This window comes from Sus scrofa, chromosome 9 (genome assembly GCF_054392235.1).
Source record: "Sus scrofa isolate SSC_HxYL_T2T_F1_AM1 chromosome 9, Sscrofa_HxYL_maternal_Yorkshire_Landrace_v2.0, whole genome shotgun sequence".
NCBI classification, from domain to species: domain Eukaryota; kingdom Metazoa; phylum Chordata; class Mammalia; order Artiodactyla; family Suidae; genus Sus; species Sus scrofa.
The window spans coordinates 133,639,175-133,663,134 of record NC_139391.1 but is presented as its reverse complement, the minus strand read 5'-3'; the positions used below and the strand labels follow the sequence as shown (position 1 = coordinate 133,663,134).

Sequence of the window (23,960 nt, the reverse complement as noted above, 5' to 3'; positions counted from 1 at the left end):
GCACAGCTAACAAACTCTCCATTAATGCTGATGCTTCTGGTCTGTGGACCACACTTTGAGGAGCAAAGGTTTAGATAATTTCTGATTTCAATGATCTGTGTGTATTAAACCATAACATTTTATTCCTGAGAACACATTGCTATCTTTTCTCTGTATCCTCTCTGGTTTATTGTTGATTCATCCATTTATTTCTAAAATGTTTTGGGTACTTCCAACATGGCTGGCATTAAACTAGTGAAAGAGACACATCAGTGAACAAAACAAACATCTCTGTTCTTAAGTAACTACCATAGTTTAAGTATAACTTCTAAATAAAAACAAATGACATACATGGTTTATACTACGTCTTCTATTTCCTATTAGGTTCACAAAATAAATAACACTTTAAATTCTTTTTACATCACAAAGGCGAATAGCACTATTCTTTGCTACCCTTGACTCTATGTGGTGGTCTCTATTTAAGGATATTTTAAATTTTATTAGATTTAAAAAATACTCAAAGATGTTTACAGTATTACTTTATGTAGAATGAACAAACTTTTAGTTGAAAGTTACTAATAGAATAGACCATGAAGAAAAATTATGCTAAAACCCTTGCAAAATAACAGAGTTCCCATTTGTGGCTGCCATCCTGGTTGAGCGGAAACCATTCTGACTAGTAACCATGAGGATGCAGGTTTGATCCCTGGTCTCACTCAGTGGGTTAAGGATCTGCTGTTGCTGTGAGCTGTGGTGTAGGTAGCAGACACGGCTTGGATCTGTTGTTGCTGTGGCTGTGGTATAGGCGGGTGGCTACAGCTCCGATTTGACCCCTAGCCTGGGAACTTCCACATACTGTGGGCATGGCCCTAAAAAAACAAAACAAAACAAAACAAAACAAAACAAAAAACCAAAAAACAAAACCCCCCACAAAACAACAGCAACAACAAAAACTTTTGCAAATAAGCATTTAGGGGTTTTTTTTTTGATAAAGAAAAATTTTATTTCTACATCTTTTCAAGATTTCTTTCAGACTGATTTTCCCTCATGTATTATTTTGCTTTTATTTTTTACCACAGGAAGTAATTCTCAATAAACCTTAAAATTCAGGATGCCTTGGTGTGCATTTCTCTCCATAACACACTTCAAGGCAAAGCTTTTGAAGTGGAGCAAACTTCAAAGTTGGACCCTAAGCTTTTGAAGTGGATCTACCCTGAGAATGATTTTCAAAACAAGAGAGTTATATGCTCATTGTCCCTGTGCTTCACACATGACAGAAAAGAAATGTGTGGTGACAAATGGTACCTTTTCCAAGGCCTAAAGCATTTAAACCAATATGCACAGTGTTCAAATGGTTTCACTTAAGATTTTGGAGGCAGAAGTAAAAAATATGCTTAAAAAATATAAAAGGAAGCTTAGAGGCTCTCTTTATTATCTGCAAACACAATGGATTAAAACAACTGTTTAATTTTCAAGCTTGGTGTGGAATATGTAAGAGTGACTGTGAGGTGACTACAAAAATTCAAGTTTAAGTTATGTAAATTAACCCATCTCAACAAGCCCAGGTTTATCTATTCTTAATATGTGTTTGAAATACAGTCAAATACCCTTTGGGATAGACTAGAACAATAAAAAGAGATTATCAGAAAAATAAAGTAAAAACACAATATCTAGTTCCTTTAAAAAAAGCAAAATTATTGATGGGATAATTAATTATATAAAACAGTTATAAAAAGTTATAAAAAATTATATAAAACAGTTATAAAAAGTACAAATTATAACTATGTGGCGGTTTCCCTTGTTTTCTAAATAAAGTTGTAATTTTTCAGAGCTTTCTAAATGCTAAAACTTTACATTAATCAATGACATGTCAGGCTGGAAAAAGTCTAAAACTTAGTATCTTTCATTTCTAATTTAAGGCCTCCAACTAGGGCTAAAAAATTCAATACAAAAATATAAAAGTATAAATATTACAATGCTAAACAATGATAAAAAGATACATTTATCAGACATGACCATGATGTTACTTTCATCTGAGCATTATCTGAAAGCAGAATTATTATGATTTTTTTTGTCCTTTTAGGGCAGCATATGGAAGTTCCCATGCTAGGGGTCAAATCAGAGCTGTAGCCACAGGCCTATGCCACAGCAACGTGGGATCCAAGCCATATCTGCAACTTACACCACAGCTCACGGCAATGCTGGATCTTTAACCCACTGAACAAGGCCAGGGATTGAACCTGCATCCTTATGGATTATTAGCCAGGTTCATTACTGCTGAGCCATGATGGAAACTCTTGAGAACAGAATTTTTATATTGTAACTTGTGGTCATATTTTTGGTTTCAATCCTCTTGTCTTTCATTTCTAAAAACTATAGTGGAGAAAATATATTTTATTAAAATAATTTGAATTCCTCTATCTTGTTCATATTGGTTTTCTTCAAGAAAAATCTGCATTTTGATTCATCACCACAATTGATGTAGCAAACTTCTACTTTTAGAAGGAAATTATTTCAGACTTTATTTTCCATGGTCAAGCTTTAGCTACAAGTCTATCTTTAAGTATTGAAATTTTTTATTTCAGGGCTTGCAATTTAAACTTTTTAGTTATCTTGCTAAAGGTGATTGTAGGGCAAGTTAGTTAATAATCCAAATAATCATAGATGGATCTTATGCTTAGTTGGGCTGCACTTATATTATTCATTTTGTTTAAGTTAACATTTTCTTAATTCTTCCACTCAGTTTTCCTGTAAGCTCTCTCCTATTGATGGCTGAGATCACAGTAATTTGAAAATTAATATAATATACCCTTATGAAACTGACCCAACAGGCTGAATCCTGCACACTTTTTCCCATGATTCCCTGGAAGTTTATTGAGTTACATGAGGCCAGGGTCAGAGACTTTAACTGCTACATTAAGCTGTGTAGTTTCTCCATCTTTTCCAGCCAGAATGTGCATCTTGAGTTCTGCCCAGCTGTCTCATAAATATTTGTGACTGATCACAACAGAAACTAGGTGAAACTGTAAGTTGATCAGCTCATACCAAATCCACCCGACAGGAAAATAAAATGAATATTTTTGGACTGTGGATGGATCAATGACACCAAATAGCTGAAAAAAAAAAGAGTATTTTTTTGGATTGCAGTTATTGCTGAGTATGCTGAGTAACAAGCAATGCCAAAATGCATTCGCTTAAATAATCATTTTACTTTGTTCACAATTTTATGAGTCAGGACCCTGGTAAAGGTTCTGCTGGGCAGTTCTGCTCTTCCCACTGGTGTCAACTTGAGTGGCTGGGGCTTGAAGACCCATTCCCAATGTGGCTTTTTCACTCACTGGCTTCTCAGTGTTCCTTACTACCTCTCATTCTCCACACGGCTTCTGACTCTCCAAGGCCTCTCCAGGTTGCTTGGGCTTATTACAATAGTGTTGCCAAGAGAGTCCAGCCTCTCACATGGTAGCTGGCTTCCCCCGCAGCAAGTGATTAAAGAGAAAGTGAAAGCCTACCAAAACTGGGGTAAGGCTTCCAATTACTTGGCTTCAGGAGGTCCAGGGCATCACTGCTCTTCGTTCTATTGCTCAAGCAAGTCTGCCAGGCCAGCCCAGTTTCCAGGGGAGGAAGGGAATAGACTCCACTTCTCAGTGGGCAAACAATATCAAAAACAGATCCCACTGTATGGTGGGGGAGTGGTGTCAGGAGGGAAAAAATTAACGACAGCTATCTGGAAATGAAATATCACAAAATCACAAAGACTATTATTTTATGGCCCATGAATTAACTTTTGCAAGACTCTGGGGGTCAGAGTCTCTCCCTATTTATTTAACAGTTTCCTGCAGGCATTTACATGGCATGGCTTCAAAACGGGGGAGCTCCTTGGGGGAGGGTGTGTGTAGGAGACCAATCCCCCGCTATTTTGAAAAATATAAAAACTCACTTTGCAGGGGTGTAAATGGAAGCAAAAGCATTTTGAATAATCTTAAATCACCTTAGCAACTTCAACGTTATAATTGGTTTTTGTTCACCACACTTTTATTTTTTTTATTAATTAATTTTTTTTTTGGTCTTTTTGCCATTTCTTGGGCCGCTCCCGCGGCACATGGAGGTTCCCAGGCTAGGGGTCGAATTGGAGCTATAGCTGCCGGCCTATGCCAGAGCCACAGCAATGCCAGATCCGGGCTGCGTCTGCAACCTACACCACAGCTCACAGCAACGCCGGATCCTTAACCCACTAAGCAAGGGCAGGGATCGAACCCACAACCTCATGGTTCCTAGTCGGATTCGTTAACCACTGCGCCACCACGGGAACTCCCTACACTTTTATTCATAAGTTCTTGAAGTTATATTATCTGATGGTAACAGTTTCATTAATAAAGCCTAACTAATTCTGAAGTTGACTGTAAACTTTTTTTTTTTTTGCTACATATGGAAGTTCCCAGACTAGGGGTCCAATTGGAGCTACAGCCACCAACCTACAACACAGCTACAGCAACATGGGATCGAAGCTGTGTCCGTGACCCACACCACAGCTCACAGCAACGCCTGATCCTTAACCCACTGAGTGAGGCCAGCAATTGCACCCAAAACCTCATGGTTCCTAGTTGGATTCATTTCCACTGCACCACAATGGGAACTCCTCTCTGTAAACTTCTTATGAAAGCTATTACTATTTGAACATGAAATTTCATCCTTAATGCCTACCAAATGTCTTTGGTGTTAAATACTAGCAGTTTCCTAATGGTCTTCTGCCTGAAATCTATGTCATGAATAGTAAAAGCTGTTCTATTTTTAGGGAAAAAATTAAATACAAACAAATATCCCCCCCTCTTTTTAAATGGTAGTATCCAAGAATTCTTGAAATATAATTACAACCTAATCTACATCTAGAAATTTCTTTTTTTTTTTTTTTTTTTTTTTTTGTCTTTTTTGTCTTTTTGTTGTTGTTGTTGTTGTTGCTATTTCTTGGGCCGCTCCCGCGGCATATGGAGGTTCCCAGGCTAGGGGTTGAATCAGAGCTGTAGCCACCGGCCTACGCCAGAGCCACAGCAACGCGGGATCCGAGCCGCGTCTGCAACCTACACCACAGCTCACGGCAACGCCGGATCGTTAACCCACTGAGGAAGGGCAGGGACCGAACCCGCAACCTCATGGTTCCTAGTCGGATTCGTTAACCACTGCGCCACGACGGGAACTCCTAGAAATTTCTTGATAAGTTAAAACAATCTTAATTCCTGAGGAACAGCATAATGGCTGGGAAAGATCAGAGCGCACAGCACTGGAAGAAGTGAAGGAGGTTGCAAACTGGAAGAACTCACAGAGTTTAGATTTGGGGTCAGACACTTCCTGTCTCGAGCTACGTGTACCATGATGAGCCTGAACGGCAGTGCCCAAATAAGCTTCTGTGTTCAAGCAGAAGGGGAAAGAGGCTCTCCATTTATTGTAAGAAGCCAGGCCTCTGCAACGCATGTTACACACACTATCACATATCACGAATTTCGTAAATTCGTATTATCTCCATTTCACTGGTGAGAAAACAGCCTTATTCAATTTGAGTCCCTTGCTCAAGTTGATACAGCTAAGAAATGAGGAGCTGGAATGTGGTCTGAGGCCTCCTGCTCTCCAAAGTCCATTCACTCTGCTGATTACAACATACATGAACACTTATGATATCTCAACTCATCGCCCCCATCTGGGAAGACAAACGGTTGTCATGGAATTTTATAGATGGGGAAACTGAGGCTCAGCAGGATTTTTATTCTTCTTGCAGTTAAGAAAAGTCAGAGTGACTTGCACAAAACAGAACTAGAAGACAGAGGTGGCAGGACTCAAACATGTTTCTCTTGTCACCTCTCAGCACATCGCTGAGGCTCACAGTCCACTCTTGTTCCCTGGTTTCTGATCTCTACATTATTAAATGCTAAAATTTATTCATTCATTCGCTCATTTGTCAAAAAATATTTATTTAGTGCATAGTATTTATGGGGAGGTTAAAATATTAAAGGGAGTTGACATGTTTAAGATGCATCTCCCTAATCCCCATCTCCAGAGTATTAAAAAAGACATGTGCATTCCACAACTTTCTTTTTTGAAATAAACAAAACCCCAAAGCTCAAGGTAGCACCTGAATTAGTTTGCATTTTTATTTTTAATTTTTATGTCAGGCTGGGGTAAGTTGGATCAAATGTGAAGGAAAACCACGGACTTGCAGTCAGCTGAGACATGACTTAGTTAATTTTGTTGGCAAATTGTCTCCTTGACTAAGAAAAAGTCAAGGCCTGTGAGTATGTCTGGGGCCAGAATGATCTCTTTGTCTCCTGGAGGACACGACCTTGTCCACGCTACAGCAAGCAACAACTCAAGTCGCAAAAGGACTTGAGGAGAAGAGCTTTCTTATGCTTGTACGGAAGTTTATGTGGAAATGACAGGTATACAATAATATGAAGAGTAAAAAATTAGTTGGGAAAGAGGCAGTATGATCTCTCAATCTTTTTCAACTTCTTAGACTTTCCAGATGTATCTTTAATTTTTATTTGTAAAGCTAATACACACATGACAATACTTCAGCCTTAAGGCCCATGTTCCTTTTCTTTCATAGCTGGTAGTATGATTCTGAGGGAAAGTGTTTGGGTGGGGATGTGAGTTGGGGTAGAAAGTTTAACATGAATGTTTTATTAATGTTAAGTGGAACTAAGGTACATCTACACAAAAGAAAGGTTATTTTTGAAAAAAATGATGTGGAAAATGCTCATGATATAATGAAATATAAAACATCAGAATACACTATCACAGTCCAGTCTGAGACCACACACTAGAGAGAAAAAAAAGACTGGAAAGAAAAAACTCTTACCTGTGTTATCTTATAGTGAGGAGGTTTACTGTGATTTTAATTTTTTTCCTAGTACTTTCTTGTGTTTCTAAACTTTCTGTGGGGATCATGTGCTTATAGAGAGTTTAATAGTCAGAAAAAAGATTCATCAGGAAAAGTAAAGTTGTTTCCTGATCTTTGGGCTTGAACAGATTTCCTTTTTGTTCAGATCTCGTTAAAATGTGACCCCACAAATCTTGTTTACCTCACTGGTTTGCTGTTCCTTTATCCCATTAATGAAGTCTGTGTCTCCAGAGAGTACGACCCAAGAGGAGATGGAAACTGATGAGACATTTTAAGTAACATCCCCAAAGAGAGGAGGGAGCAAAGACAAGGAAGAATAAACAGTAAAATCAGAGGAATAACCAGGGCAAAGAATCAGGATTCTTGCTTTTCTTATTTATTTTATTTTAATTTTTACTTTTTGCCTTTTTTAGGGCCACATCTGCAGCACATGGAGGTTCCCAGTCTAGGGGCCTACACCACAGCCATAGCAATGCCAGATCCGAGCTGCGTCTTCAGCCTACACCACAGCTCATGGCAACGCCGGATCCCTAACCCACTGAGTGAGGCCAGGGATCGAACCCACAACCTCATGGTTCCTAGTGGCTGTGCCACAATGGGAACGCCTAATATTTATTTATTTATTTAGATTCTTGCTTTTCATTTTAGTATAAATCACCAATTCGATTCTCTTGAGGTTCTGTATTCTTTCCTCACTTTCCCCTTCCTTGTCCTATTTCTCTCTCTCTCTCTCTCTCTCTCTCTCTCTCTCTCTCTCTCTTTGTCTTTTTGCCATTTCTTGGGCCGCTCTCGCGGCATATGGAGGTTCCCAGGCTAGGGGTCGAATACGAGCTATAGACACTAGCCTACGCCAGAGCAGCGCGGAATCTGAGTCGTGTCTGCAACCTACACCACAGCTCACAGCAACGCCGGATCCTTAACCCACTGAGCAAGGTCAGGGATCGAACCCGCCACCCTCATGGTTCCTAGTCGGTTTCGTTAACCACTGCACCACGACGAGAACGCCCCTATTTTTTTCTTTCTTCTTCCATTCTCATGTACTTCCCTTCTCTTTCAAACTTCTTGTTTTTATTTTTTATTTTTTTGGATACTGGTAATTACAGCTACCTACCACATGCAATGCAAGTTTTTAAGAGGCAGGACCAGGTAATAAAAATGATACAGAAATACTTATCTACAAAACAGAAACAGACTGACAGCTTTCAAAATAAAACTTATGGTTACCAAAGGGGAATCATAGGAGGGGAAGGGATAAATGAGGAGTTGGGAGTTAACATATATACACTACTATATCTAAAATAGGTAACTAACAATGACCTTCTGTATAGCATAGGGAAATCACTCAATATTCTGTAGAAACCTATATGGGAAAAGAATCTGAAAAATAATGGATATCTGTATATGTATAACTGATTCACTTTGCTGTGCACCTGAAACAAAGACAATATTCACTATACTCCAATAAAATTTTAAAAGAAAAAAAAAAGAAATCTAGGGCCTTCTGACTCCCAAATTCCACATTATGTTGCCTCCTTATTGAAATCCAAAGAAAGAAATGAATTGTTTTTTCTTGTTAAAAATAAAGTGCAATTGCAAAAATGTCTGGGATGTTTCCATGCCATTTTGATTTGCATTCAAACCAAAGAAAACTAAACCCAAACTGGTCATATCTTCCAGTTTTTCCAGTATCAAATGGCATTGCAATATGTGAAACAAGGATTCAGAAGTCATCTCCACAGTCAGAATACAAAAATAGGCTAGAGAAGCCAAATGCATAAACTGCTGAAACAAAGGACCGACCGTAAGCCACAGAACATTTACATTCATGTTTCTAAACAGCTCTCAATTATTATACACTTGATATAATTCTCGTCCTCAGCTGAATTTAAAGTAGCAGAAATTTCCTACTTGTTAGGGTAGCAGTGCTGAATCAAAAAGCAATTCATATTTGGTTAAAAGATAAAAGCTTCAAGGCTTCCCGTACAAATGTGGCAGAGAGTCAGCATCAACAAATCCTCCCTATTCTCTTAACAATGTTTGTTTCTTCAGTAAACTGCAAACAAATTAGCAATTTTGCTTGTTATGTTAATATTTTGGCAATGATGACTGTCATTCACTATGGAGCTAACATTTTGAAAGTCTTTCCATCAAAATTTCTGGAGAAAATAAATTGTGTTTGTTAAGATAAAGCCTGATTAAAGCTCAATTAAGTGGCAATTCATATCTAAAGCTTGACTGCATACACCATCCACTGTTTTTGTCTAGTAAGAGATTTTTGAAAAATAACTTAGGAACTTGAATTCACATAAACATATAAAGAACTATTTTAAAGTGAACAATTCGCGGCACGTAACACTCTCACAATGTTGTCAAACCACCACCTTTATCTAGTTCCAAAACATTTCCATCACTCTAAAGTAAAAGCCCTGTCCGTTAAGCAGTTTCTTCCCATTCTTTCCTCTTCCCAACCCCTGGCAACAATCATTCTGTGTTCCGCCTCTGGATTTCTCTCTTCTGGATATTTCACATAAATGGAACCAGGAAATATGTAATCCTTTGTGTCTGGCTTCTTTCACTTAGTATAATGTATTTGAGGTTCATCCACGTTGTAGCATGTATCAGTATTGCATTCCGTTTTGTTTTCAGTTTTACGGAAGTGTAACTGACAGACAAAATTATAATATTTTAAAGGGTTACAGTGTGATGGATGATTTCATATATGCATCCATCATGAAAGGTTTCCCACGACTGAGTTAAAACATCCATCTCCTCCATCACATTATATATTTATCTTTTTTGGGTGTGCACACAAGAACACAAGATCTACTCCCTCAGCAAACTTCAAGGCTACAGTACAGGTTAATCAACTATAGTCCCTGTGATACAAGAATCCCGCAGAACTTATTCCCCCTAAGTTTGTATTCTTTCCCAATCTCTTCTCATTTCCCTCACCCCCAACCCTTGGCAATCACCCTTTTACGCCGTTTCTGTGAGTTTTATTAATTTACTTATTTTGGAATAAAAATGCTTTTTTTGGCCAGATCCCACACTGATCCCAGCCAGGCCCTGGCTCTGAGCCTGTTCTGTGGTCCCCACCCTGGCCTGAAGTGCCAGGTATTCCTGTGAGGTGTGCAGGTGTCCAGGAGCATGCTATGTGTGGGGTGGGTCTCTCTGGCCTGTAGGCGCTCAGGCACTGTGGTAGCCCCAGCCCTCCCTGTAGCCCCCGCTGTAGCTGCTCAGGCACTGTGACAGCCCCAACCTAAAGACAGCTGGGGTGGAGAGAAGTCCTTACCTGCCCAGGCTCAGGGACCACATGAATCCACACAGTCCTTTCTATGGTGGAACATGGGTAGATATTGGTGGAAGGAAACGTAGCAACAGCGCCAAGAAGGGAGCCCACTTGGAATGTCTCCCCAGCAACATCAGCAGTCCCCTCCCTCAATGCAGCTGGGATCTGGCAGCTGCTTTAAGGTATGAGAACATGCCCAGACACAGAACCCACAAAGCCACTACGAAGACTACCCCTGCAGAGGTGCCCACGAGGAGCAGGTAAGGGCTCAGGATTGTCACGCCATCAGGTAGGGCCCCAAAATCACGCCCAGCAGAGAGAGACCATCCAGCCCTGCCAGGGACCTGCAGAGAACACCCCAGGACCAGGAATCAGGTGAGGGGTTGGCAGCACTGCCCAGCACCACGGCCAAGTGATAGGCCAAGTGCCCACTGGGTAATAGCTCTGCACGGCAGGCACCATGCCCTTGGTCAGGCATTGGTGACGGCCAACAGGCCTAGCAGGCAGGCACCACAGGTAGAGGGCAGCCCATGGGCGCAGGGTCTGGGCTGGGGGTGGTGCCTGCGGCCTGGCTGGTGGCCCCTACAGCAGGGAGGCCTCTTCCTTTTCCCCTACTCCTGGGGCTCCCACCCGCAGGCCAGGCACTGGGCCCCCTCTGGGTACAGATGGTGGTGACAGACAATAACAGGAGGAGACCCTGGAAGGTGGCAGTTGGATGGGGGCCTGCTCATCCTTGCCGGTGGCCAGCTGCCTCCGCAGGGTTCCACCCACAGACCCAGGTGCCCCAGCACCACAAGCACGGAGAGGCAGGAGGGGCGACGCCAACTCTTGGGAAGGTCTTTTACCCTCACACGCAACGCCATCCAGATCCCGCTGACGGCGGCCAGTGAGCGGTGCCAAAGGGCGCCCCAGCTGATCGGTCAGCACCTTTGGCTCAGCGCAGGTGCTGCCATTCAACCCAGGGCTGCAGCCTCCAGGACAGGGCAAAGGTCTCAGCCCGTTCTTCTTCCCCCTTAGGGCCAAAGAAGATGCTCTGTCTCTCCGAGGACCCGAAGACCCCTTCAAGGAGCACAGGCAGCCTGTGCCGGGATCACCACACCGCAAGGCGGGCGGACAGGGAAGTGGGAAGGCGCCACAGCCCCAGGGGAATATGATGAAAGGGGAAGACAGTCTTCAGGTCTGAGTTGCCGAGACGCCCACCACACTCACCCTCATGGACACAGGACAGGGACTCCATGACAGGGCCACGTCTCAGGCGGCGGGCACACCTCTGCAGCTTCTGCGAGACTCACCACAGCCCCTCTGGTGGAGTCTGGGGGTGTGGCCACGGCAGGCACCGCCCCTCGTGCGTCAGGGGGCGGAGCGGAGCTGCAGGTGCGCAGGGGGCTTGGCCTCGGGTACTGCAGGGTCGGCTCGGTGACAAGGCCTCTGGCTGTTCCGCTCCGTTTTGAGGGCGCACCTCCCGCCCAGGGCAGCCGACCAGAAAACACAGCCGAGCAGAAGCGAGGACTCCAACTCACGACCTGGACTGGGGAAGCCTCTGGCTGGTGCCCCTGCTGGCGTGGCCCATTGCTCCTGTGAGTTTGGTGGTTTTTGTTTTTAAAGATTCCACTTATAAGTGATACCCCGCCTGTCAAAAATTAATTGACTATATATCTACGGGTTTATTTCTGGCCTCTCTAGTCTATTTCGTCAATCTATGCATCTGCTTTTATGCCAGTCCCATACTACTTTGCTTACGATAGCTTTGTATCATAGTTTGAAATCTGGACGTGTGATGCCTCCAGCATTGTTTTTCTTTTTTCAAAATATTTTGCCCATTGGCATCTTTTGTGGCTCCATATGAGTTTTAGGATTGTTTGGTCCGTTTCTGTGAAAAATGCTTCTGGAATTTTGGTAAGGTTTAAATTAAATCTGCAGATCCTTTTGAGTAGTATGGACATTTTAACAGCATCAATTCTTCTAATTTCTTCAATGTCTTTCATCAGTGTTTTTATTGTTTTCAGTGTACAGATCTTTCACTTCCTTGGTTAAATTTATTCCCCCAAATTTTATTTATTTATTTATTTTGATGATATTGTAAATGAAAATGTTTTCTTGATTTCTTTCCCATCGTTTGTTGTTAATATAGAAAAATGATACTTTTTGTATATTGATTTTCTGTTCTATAACTTCACTAAATTTGTTTATTAGTTTCAGTTTGTGTGTGTGTGTGTGTGGAGACTTTACAGTTTTCCATATATGATATCGCTGCATATGCAAACAGACTTTTACTTTCTGTTTGATTTGGATACTTTAAATATTATTTTTTGCCTGATTGCTCTTTTGGGCTTCTGGGATGATCCCAGTTAACTCCTAAATGCTGGGTAACTAGAACTTCAGACAGCATCTAGTAAAGCAGGCTGTCACATTCCTTCCAGGGAAAAACTGGGAGCTGAGTGTTCTTGTGCTTGCTCTGTGCTGAGCCTGGGGGGTTAGCCACGGGAAGGGCTCCCACGCCCATTTAAAAACTGCTCTTTTTTGCTTTTGTGCTGTGGGACTTGTGCAAGCTCCATTGGCTCACAAGATGGATGATTTGGGGGCTCTTGGATGGCAGCCTTAAAGTAGGGGTGCTATACGTGTTGTCCAAACCCTTTGCTTCTTAGGGTGAAGCTGGGGAACTTGGGGGTTCACTCTTAATTGTATGGCACTGTGCTGGGGTGGGGTTTACGGTGAGAGTGCGTTTTAGCCTTTCCCACCTGTTTCAATGTGGATAATTTTGCTGTCACCTGATGTGTAGGGGTTGCTTGGCTAGTTTCTTGATTTCTCTCAGAGAAATGTACAGCTATGTGTGTAGATATACATTTGGTCCATGGAAGAAGGAAGGTTCAGCACTGTCCTATGTCTTCATCTTGCTAATATCACTCCAAAATTATTCCTTTTAATGGCTAAATAATATTTCATTGTATGGTTCTACCAAGTTTTGCTTATTTATTCATTCATTGATGGACATTAGGGCTGATTCAACCTTTTGGCTATTGCGGATAGTGCTGCTGTAATAACTATTTTTATTTTATTTTATTTTATTTTTTTCAGTATTATATTGTTTTATTAATACTGCAACTATTAATAGTGTGGGTATTTTTACAGACTAAACAGTTTTCACACAGTGCAAAAATCTTTCAGGCCATTGGAAAGGCATATTCCTACTTCAATGCACTAAATGACTCCTTCTTGCTTCAGGCAATATGAGAATGTGGCTCAATAGCTCATACATAGAAATAGCATTATACCAAGCAGTAACCTACTCAAAAAGAAATATTTCAAGTTCAATGCAAACCTATTGTCCTTGTCAACTCTTATCCTAAATTATACATTCTGCAAATTCCATTGGATAGCCTTTCCTTTAGATGCATTTACTTTCTGACTTTAATTTCAGGAGCCGCCGTAATCTTTTCTAACTTTTCTCTCTCTCTTTTTTTTTATTTTCCCACTGTACAGCAAGGGGATCAAGTTATCCTTACATGTATACATTACAATTACATTTTTTCCCCACCCTTTGTTCTGTTGCAACATGAGTATCTAGACAAAGTTCTCAATGCTACTCAGCAGGATCTCCTTGTAAATCCATTCCAAGTTGTATCCGATAAGCCCAAGCTCCCGATCCCTCCCACTCCCTCCCCCTCCCATCAGGCAGCCACAAGTCTTTTCTCCAAGTCCATGATTTTCTTTTCTGAGGAGATGTTCATTTGTGCTGGATATTAGATTCCAGTTATAAGCGATATCATATGGTATTTGTCTTTGTCTTTCTGGCTCATTTCACTCAGGATGAGATTCTCTAGTTCCATCCATGTTGCTGCAAATGGCATGATGTCATCCTTTTTTATGGCTGAGTAGTATTCCATTGTGTATATATACCACCTCTTCCGAATCCAATCATCTGTCGATGGACATTGTTTCCATGTCCTGGCTATTGTGAATAGTGCTGCAATGAACATGTGGGTGCATGTGTCTCTTTTAAGTAGAGTTTTGTCTGGGTATATGCCCAAGAGTGGGATTGCAGGGTCATATGGAAGTTCTATGTATAGATTTCTAAGGTATCTCCAAACTGTTCTCCATAGTGGCTGTACAGTTTACATTCCCACCAACAGTGCAGAAGGGTTCCCTTTTCTCCACAGCCCCTCCAGCACTTGTTATTTGTGGATTTATGAATGATGGCCATTCTGACTGGTGTGAGGTGGTATCTCATGGTAGTTTTGATTTGCATTTCTCTTTATAATAAGTATTTTTAAATGTTGCTTTTTATCAAAGCTGTGTGGACACATGGTTTTGACGGTCAATTAGTTCCGTAAGACCTCTATGAGAAATAGCAGATTCCTGAGAAGCCTCCCACCACTTTGCTGCTGAGTTTTTTGATCCTTAAAAGTTGGCGGGAATAGTAACTCTTCACAGCCCTGCGTGATCTTTGGAAATTGTTCTACTCCTTTCTGCCATGTGTCAACCAGTCCTGGCCTTTCACGCATGTGTCAACCAGTCCTCAGCCTGCAGGGCTCCAGGGCTCAGATGCTCTCTCCATGTGGTGCCTTCTCTCCTGTTCTTGGCCCTGCAGATTCTTGCCATCTATGCCTTCCCCAACTCAGTCTCCGTCTCCTCAACTTTGGGCTCTGTTTTTTTTTTTTTTTAGGGCTGCAGTCTTGGCATATGGAAGTTCCTAGGCTAGAGGTCCAATCACAGCTGTAGCTGCCAGCCTACACTATAGCCACAGCAACACCAGATCCGAGCCTCATCTTTGACCTACACCACAGCTCACAGCAATGCCAGATCCTTAACCCACTGAGCAAGGCCAGCGATGGAACCCGAGTCCTCATGGATACTAGTCAGATTTGGTTCCTCTGAGCCACAATGGGAACTCCAACTTTGGGCACTTTTTAGCCTCCCTCCCTCTTCTTTGCAGCCTGGAGATTGCCTGAATTGGGTCCCTCTGTACAGCTTGTCATGTTTCCCTTCTCTCCATCACCACAGTCCTGCACTGCCTCTTGTCCACTGCCTGAAAACCATTTTTCCATATCTGATTTTCTCTGCATTTAATGGAAAAGTATAAACAAATCCAGCTGTGTGTGTGTGAGAGGGGAACACATTTCAGTCCATGGCAATGATCCACTCGATTTCTTCTTGTTTAGAATGTGTGGGGACACAATTCAGTCTATGGAAATGATCAACTCTTTTTCTTGTCTAGGGTTTAAGCTCCTTTGAAGAAAAGAATCATGTTTTTTTTTTCTTTATTGCATTTTTTTCTCTCCATCAACACCTTTTCTGCTGCCCACCCTCTACTCATGTCCTGAGCATCATCTAATCCATAGTTAGGTGTTATGACCAGGTAAATTCCAGGTGTAGCTTCATTAGTTCATGATGACAATATAAAATCCTCCAGATTGTACTGTTTGCAGTGGCCTGAAGGCACTGAAGGACCTACTGAATCATTGCTAGATACTGTGGAAAGTGAAGGTAAACAGTTATATATATCAAAACCTTTCTGTATTTCCTGACAAGTCAAATTATCATCTGTGCATAAAGTGTAGAATTTATGTCCTCCTAAGAATATATTAAATGTCAGTCTTAAATGGAAGAATTTTAAGGAAGCACCTGTTAGAATTATAAAACCTTTTTAAAAAATCATCTTACCCCATACATGTGTATGTGCAAGAATTATCACAAGATAAAATAGAAGGGTATTTCATAAATCATTTTGCAAGACTTGCAACAATAACAGTTTAGCCCATAGTCTTCCTAATGAAATCTTTTACATTCTAACTATCCACCTATCAAATTAATCCCTTGCTGAGTAACCCTGAGACTATGTTGCTTGAAGGAACATTATGAACTGTTAGGGGGTCACAATCTTGCATATCAATTGGTAGTGACTCAGCTCTTACTGACCTTTGACTAGTTCTGGTCCCTGAATTAAACATAAAGATAAACTTGTGACTCATCTGGATTTTAAATTTTGGATGCTACTAGGAGCAAATTTTAAAATAAACATTGCATTTTAACATGCTTATTTTTCTGAAGTGGGTGAATTGAACATTTCAAGTTTTAGAACCCATAATTCATTTTTCTGTGTTTTTCAAACAGACAATAAGCAGCGGAAGAAGCCCATCTTTATTATTTTAGCTCTGTACTCTCTGACATTATGTTCAGTGAGATCATTTTAAAAAGGTTAAGTGACTTGGAAATCTACAAGTTTCCTGTTGTTTTCAGTTCTTCTCCCAGGAGAAATTGGCCACGAGTCTTTCTGACCTGTGAAACCATTTGAGTAAAGCTGTAGTAAAGAAAAGGGCAAAGAGTGAGGAAGGTAAATAATACGTATCTAGAGCTAGGGAAGACACAGAAAAAATAGGGTGTGATTCTTATACAAATGGCATTTTTAGTAAGATTCTAGAAATCAGAGTTATATCAACATTAAGAACATTCAAGTAAGTCTGTAACTGAGAGCTCTGTCTCGTGGTGAAAATTGCACACACTAGAAAGCATCAGAGAAAGGAGGCATTCGTATGGGTTTAGAGGAACTGAGAGACAGTAGAATGTTCTGGGAGTCTATAATGGAAGGGAAGTGAGAATTTGTTCACAAGCCAGGAGAAAGGAGGGCATGCTCTCTAGGTGGAGCAGCCCCCAGCAAAGATGAGAAGGTAGCAAAGGAGTGTTTTTGCCCATTGGGAACCTGCCAGATGAAGGGATGATGGGAGAACATCTCTAGAATGGGAAGAAGGTTGAAGAAGATGCTTTCACGATGATAGAACCATTAACCCACCACAATAGCTGTTCGTTTTGAAAACAGTTTTTTTTACTAACTGCAAATTTTGGAAAATATATCTGAGGTGGGAAGTGAGAGAAAAATCTGTGAGGGTTCTGCTGGGCCACGTCCTGGCACAGCCCCTCACTGGCTGTGTGATCTTGGGAAATTTCCTTAATTTGTTCAGCTTCTGAAGTTCCCCTAGTCCTGTCTTCTCTCAACTTGTCTTGCTTTACTTCCTCCTATTTTCCACATATCAAGTTCATTTCTGCCATAAACTCCCATAAACTCCTTTTGGAGTTTTTTTTTTAGGTTCAACTTTTTAATTAAAAAAAAAAAAAAAGCTCCCTGTTTATAACATCCTGATGAAGCCTGGGGGCCTTTGCAGGTTATATGGTCCTCTTTGAGCTCCCTCTTCTCTGGACTCTTATTTTGAATCTGTAGCACACCTCATTCAGTCCTCACTCATGAACTTACTCACATTTTGTGCATTTTTTGGTGTGTGGTTGTGTGTCTCACACTTGGTCACACTTTTTCTTTTTTTAGTAGCCGTGACCTTGATATGATATTGAACCCATGGGTGATGCTCATTGTGCATGTGTCAGTTAACTTAGCAGGGTGATAGTTCTGAATTTTTGGTTACTTACTTTGACATTCTTTTTCTTTTTTTTATTAGCTTTTAAATGGTTTTTATTTTTTTTTCCATTATGGATGGTTTACAGTGTTCTGTCAATTTTCTGCCATACAGCAAGGTGACCCATTCACACATACATATATACATTCTTTTTTCTCCCATTATCATGCTCCGTCATAAGTGACTAGACATAGTTGCCAGTGCTATGCAGCAGGATCTCATTGCTTATTACTTTGACATTCTTAAGGATTGTTCATCAAAGTATGCTCTTCAGTTAGCAGGAAAAAAGTTGTCATGTTCGCCAGAGTTCTTATTTCCATATTTTTGAGATCTTTCATAGCAAATACTGAAGTAGGAAATAAGAGAATGAAATCTTGGGACTAAGCCTAGTGAAATGTATAATAATAAAGTCTATTCATAGAGGGTTTTGTGTAAAGTTTTCCCATGTGATAGTTCCATGATTTTAGGTACATAGTCACACAGCTGTGTTTTTCTCCCTAAAATTTTTTCCACTTTCTTTAGTAGATGCCTGGAACATTAGCATACAGATTTTATTATATTTTAATGTTTATTCTTTACATAGTGAGCTTTGAGAATTATCACATATTAAAGAAATAGCCATCACATTTCCTAAAACATTATCCCTGTATTAAAAACATCAAACTTTTGCTGCTAAAATTAAACTTATCGTCATTATGTAGATGGTTATGATTAACTTAGAATTAAGATATGAAACATCTTAATGGGAAGTTGAGTGGAATAATGCACATCTCTTTTTTAATGTATCTTTTCTAAAGACCTATAATTTTTTTTTTTTTGGTCAAAGCAGCTACAAATTTAAAATAATTTCCTAAATAATGACTTGCATATGTTTATTAGAACAAATGTTGCAAATTTATGCTCAAATTACTCATGTGTTTTAAACCGCAGAGCAAATGGATATGTTTTCCTTCAGGTAGCATTTTACTCTTCAAATTATATTTATATTGGTATGTTATTTCTAACAAACTCCAGCTTTTCTAACAGACTCCAGCAAAGATAACCCTCTTCTTTCATTCAGAAAGGGTGTAATGCTTGTATTTTGGGGAAAAAAAACCCCAACCCTTTCACATGGTTAGTCAAACTGTGTAAGTTACCAGGCTGAGATGGCATAGCATATCAATTATTTATTTATTTATTTGAGACAGTGACCACTGTGCATTACTTAAAATTTTTAAGTTTTGAATAATTAATACATAGACTTGGTACATAATTTAAATGGTTCAAAAAAGGATACAAGATAAAACACATTTTGTACTTATTCTTGACCAACCACCCACTTTTCTGCTTGAGTCAACTGCAGTCAGTTGACTGGTTTTATTACATGTCCTTCTAGAGAGAGTCTGTGTTTATGGATATATAAATATATGTATATATTCTATTTTCACACAAATCATGGACAGTACAGTTTTCCATCTTCTTCCACCCAGCAGCCTGCATTGGGGATTGTTCAGTTTCAGAACCTAGTTATACTTTTCAGTGGCTATTTTTAAAATCTATTTTATATCTATAAAGCAGGATGTATTTCCCCAGTGCCCATCAATGGGTTGTCTCCGATCTTAAACAGTCTTTTGCTCATGCTCAACTAATAAATAGCTTTGTGCCTGCAATGTCGAGTACATGTTGAAGCATTTCTAGAAGACAAATTTGTAGAGTTGGGTAAAGTTGTTAGGGCAGAGGTTGTCAGGGTAAGGCTGTTATGCTTTTTAAAATTTGGTTGGCATGGACAAACTACCAACATAGTAGCACTAGTTTTATTATACCAAAGAGGATAAGGGCCTGTTTATTCCTACCCTCACCAAAAAGTATCAAATATTTTGATTTTTGGAATTCTGTTTGGTAAGATAATAAAAGATTTTATGTAGAATTTCTTTTACTATGAGTGAAATTCTGTATCATGTATTTATTTTTTAAATGATTTTCATTTTTTCCCATTACAGCTGGTTTATAGTGTTCTGTCAATTTTCTACTGTACACCTAGGTGACCCAGTCACACATACATATATATACATTCTTTTTTCTCGCATTATCATGTTCCATCATAAGTGACTAGTTATAGTTCCCAGTGCTACACAGCAGGATCTCATTGTTTATTGATTCCAAAGGCAATAGTTTGCATCTATTAACCCCCAATTCCCAGTCCATCCCACTCCCTCCCCCTCAGCAACCACAAGTCTGTTCTCCATGTCCATGATTTTCTTTTCTGTGGAAAGGTTAATTTGTGCCGTATATTAGATTCCAGATATAAGTGATATCATGTGGTATTTGTCTTTCTCTTTCTGACTTACCTCACTGAGTTTGTAGTTCCATCTATGTTGCTGCAAATAGCCTTATTTTGTTCTTTTTTATGGCTAAGTAGTATTCCATTGTGCAATATCTTTCAAAATGTTTAGGAGCCATTTCTTTTATACTCTGAATCATCTGTTGATATCTTCTGATCTTTTTTTAATTGGTCTGTTGGCCTTATTAGTAAGTCATTGTGTATTAATGACTAATTACATATTTTTGCAAATATTTACTCCTCCTTTTTTTTTGCCATGAAGAAATTTATCTTCTTTACATGTTTAAATGTTATTCTTTTCTCTTTGTCTTCTGGATTTTGTGTCATACTTATAAAAGCCTTTTATACCCTAAGATTAAAGAAAAGAAATTTTTCCTTTGGTATTTGTTAATGGTTTATGGTGTCTTTTTCTTTTCTATGTCTTTGAAAAATGTTTTAAATTCTTTCTCCATCTGATATTTACTCAAAAGTAAAGAATAAGATAGGAATGAAACAATTTTTCATCATACAGCTACTCTGTTAATACAGGATTATTTATTGAATAATAGATTTATCCAGTAACCCATCTTTATCTTCAGATATTCATCATAGTCTAAAGAACTCAATGTATTTTTTCCTATTTCTAGATTCTTTCTTCTGATCCATTGATTAGTGTGTTTTAACTATGTTAGTATCATCATACTCTTTTAATTATTGTAACCTTAAAATAGTTTTCAATATCTAATGAGTCTAGCCATCATTTCTCTTTAATTTTTTCAGGATTTTCCTTGGGTTTCTTTTTTCACGGGAAATTTAGAATCTGCTTGCCTATTTAAAAAGAAACTCCAGTTTTATTTTAATTGAAATGGTAATAAACATTTGTATAGGGAGAATTGGCATCTTTGTACAATGATTTTTCCTACCCAGTAACAGTATGTGTTTTTCCACTTATTAAGGTCTAATGTTGTATCTCTCAGCAGTGTTTAAAATATTTCTGCATATAAATTTTTTTATATTTGGACTAAGTTTACTTCTAGATATTTTATCTTTTTGATACTATTTTGAGTGTGTATATCTTTTCCTTAGAGTGTGTCTGGTGATTATGGCTATTTTTTGAACTAATTTTGAACTCAGACATCTTTCTGAATTTTCATATTTTTGCAGTATAGGAGTTTTTTCATGAATTCTCTTGGATTTTTCAGGTATACATGCATCTAATCTTCAAATAATGTAAATGTTACCTAATTTCTGCTGTTTACACCTCTTATTTCTTTCTTTTGTTTAATCGCCTTAGTTAATAAGTTAAGAACCCTGCTAAATAGATAAGTTAACTGCCTAGTCGTCCTCGACTTAATGAAAACTATCTTTTTGCTTTTCACTCTTCTAGAAAGCAGTTCATTTCACCTATGTTTTCATATTTATTTGCACATAACTGAGAAGTCTGTTTGGATTTGTCCTTTTAGTCCTACATTTGTAGGACTTTAATATCCTTTATTAATTTACTATTTATATGCAAAGAGCCACCTACTAAAGCTGAAAGTTCAAGGGTACAGGAGATAGGCAGCTGCTGGGTTGGCTTTTATATTCATGATTTTACTTTATTTTTGGCATCTGGAGATTTTGTTACTTTCTTACAAGCTCAGCAATGCATTTAAAAGTGTTTAAACTCTCTTATCTAGCATTTCCAGGTGTTTTATGGCCAGTGGCTTTCAGTCTTCTATATGCTGTCAATAGAAATCCTATGTCTTTTTAAAAGTTACCAATACTTGTTTTTTAGGAAGTGCTTTTCTTTAGCTACTCTCACCCTTTTCTCTTTTACTATATTTCTCTCTTTCATTCCTCTTCCTCTTTATTCTTATTTACATTTTTGTAAATATTGGCTTTAGTTTTGCAAATACAATTTATTTGCTGAATTTACTGGAATTGAAACATAATTAGAGCAGCACAGAAAGTACAATGCTTCATTGGTTGCACATTGTGAATGAATTGAAGTTGTCTTTTGAGAGAATTCAGAAGAAATTGCTAGCGACGACACTAGGTTCTAAGATGCCCTCTGCCAAGAGTGCGGATGTAGAATTTCAGCTCATTGAAGGAAAACTCTTACAACAGAACTTTCACAAACTCTAAAAAAAATGTCTGTGGTCTCCCCCACTGGAATTTTTTTTTTTCTTCTATTTTCTAGGGCCCCACCTGCGGCATATGGAGGTTCCCAGGCTAGGGGTCGAATCGGAGCCATAGACACCATCCTTCTCCAGAGTCACAGCAGTGCGGGATCCGAGCTGCATCTGTAGTTGACACCACAGCTCACGGCAATGCCGGATCCTTAACCCACTGATTGAGGCCAGGGATCGAACCCACAACTTCATAGTTCCTAGTCAGATTCGTTAACCACTGAGCCATGACGGGAACTCCTCCCCTGGAATTTTTATAGCAAGATTGCATCCTTGGATATGTTGTAGAGGACAGGACATCAGGTAGGAAATTGCAATGGATAATCTTCCTAGTTCCTCTTGGTTCTGACACAAACAAATGCTGCAGCACACTACCCCTCAGTCTGGCTGTTGTTCTAAATGGTCCTTGGAGAGTGTTGCAATAAACAGCTCGTCCTGGTCTGCCTGCGTTACGTTGGTTCTGAATATAACTGTTGCAGGAAGGGGGACCCCTCCCAGGGCCTAGGCATGGGCTCTTGTCTAACACTTGGAAGTGAATTGTCTGAGGAGATACACATGCTGAGAAAGCGAAATACTTTATTGGGACAGAGAACAGCAGGATAAGGGAACCCAGGAGAAATGCTTTGCCATGTGGCTCGGACTCTGTTTTTTTTTTTTTTTTTTTTTTTTTAATGGGAATTGGGTTAGTTTCTGGGTTGTCTCTGGCCAGTCATCTTGCTCAGCCAATACCTGGTCTGGCCCAGGGTTCTTCTTGGTGGCACGTGCCACTCTCAGCGAAGATGAATTCCAGTGCCAAGGACCCTGGGAGGTTGGTGGTCTCCTCCCTCCAATTGGCCCCTTCCAAATCCTCCTGGTTAGTCTTCAGGGCAACACTCTGTTCCTTATCCAGGCCTCCTGCTGCGAGACAACTCATGCAGGCAGCTATTGTTGTGCTTGGCCAAGGTGGGCAGTTTCGGTCCATGGCCCCCTGGTATAACAGGGACTCATTATTCATAAACCTGGCCTGCATGCTCTCTTGCTCATCTTGTGGGGCTCCTGGGAAACATTTCTGGAATTAAGTGTGAATGCAGAGTAAAGCTAAAGCATATCTTTTGTAGGACTTCAAATGCTGGGATGAGTTTTTATTTCCTCTGCTGTCTTATTTATTAAATAGGAAAGTACACACAAAAAAGCTGATATACGATCATGTCTGTATGATTTCAAAAGTACTGCTTCTCATTTTTTCATAGGTCACAGTTGAAGCTTAGGTCATTTTAAGCCAGACAGTGGGTAGGGGCAGTGTTACAGGAGGGGCAGGGCATGCTGAGAAATCACTGCGTGTAGCAGCATTGATGAGAACTTGTGGCCCATGTGAATGAGATGGAAGAGGAAAGAGGCTTAGAATCTTCACTGAAGACTGTCCATGGCATATTGCCTGGCATAATGTGGTAGAAAGGCACTATGATGTCTGTAGATGAATTCTTATAGAATATGGATTTTTTTAATATACTAATAGTCATTTATTGTATGCCTACACTATGCAGGGCATTCTATATACATTAGTTTTTAGCCACACAATAGCTTCCAGAGTAGGAAAAATCTGACCACTTTCTTTCCTGCTGTTTTAGGTAAGAAACATGAGATTTAGTGGGCTTAATATTTCCTCACCTTGCTACTTTTAGAGGTGATGTTCAACTTATTTGACAAGTTGACATTCAATCAAAATTGGTATGTGACCAATCAGTTTATATAGCGTCCCATCCACTGGGTGAGGTACAGTAATGTCAGTAGGCTCTGTTGATCTTAATTTCCCCCTAATACATTTCTAACCTCTAGTTTTAAAGTTCGTGACCCCTGCCCTCACTCTCTTCCTTTTTGTCTAATGTCCAGCCTGCCCTTCTATCTGGTAGGGTAGAGAACATGGCTCCATCTTTCTCTGTTCCAACAATTC

General features: G+C 39.7%; 2 protein-coding genes and 1 pseudogene across 7 annotated transcripts in view; 1 reads left to right on the top strand and 2 right to left on the bottom strand.

Moving 5' to 3' along the window:
* Positions 1–11,461, bottom strand: part of PTPN14 (protein tyrosine phosphatase non-receptor type 14) — a 365,153-nt gene extending 353,692 nt beyond the window's left edge. The window contains exon 1 of the mRNA XM_084978023.1: positions 11,367–11,461. The gene's annotated coding sequence lies outside the window, so the exon portion shown is untranslated. The remainder of the gene's footprint in view (positions 1–11,366) is intronic.
* Positions 10,171–23,039, bottom strand: LOC100627381 (uncharacterized; annotated as a pseudogene).
* The window catches only part of KCNK2 (potassium two pore domain channel subfamily K member 2), a 458,301-nt gene continuing 445,893 nt past the window's right edge, over positions 11,553–23,960 (top strand). For all 6 annotated transcript variants that reach the window (XM_084974435.1, XM_084974437.1, XM_021102126.2 and 3 more), the window contains exon 1: positions 11,553–11,734. The gene's annotated coding sequence lies outside the window, so the exon portion shown is untranslated. The remainder of the gene's footprint in view (positions 11,735–23,960) is intronic.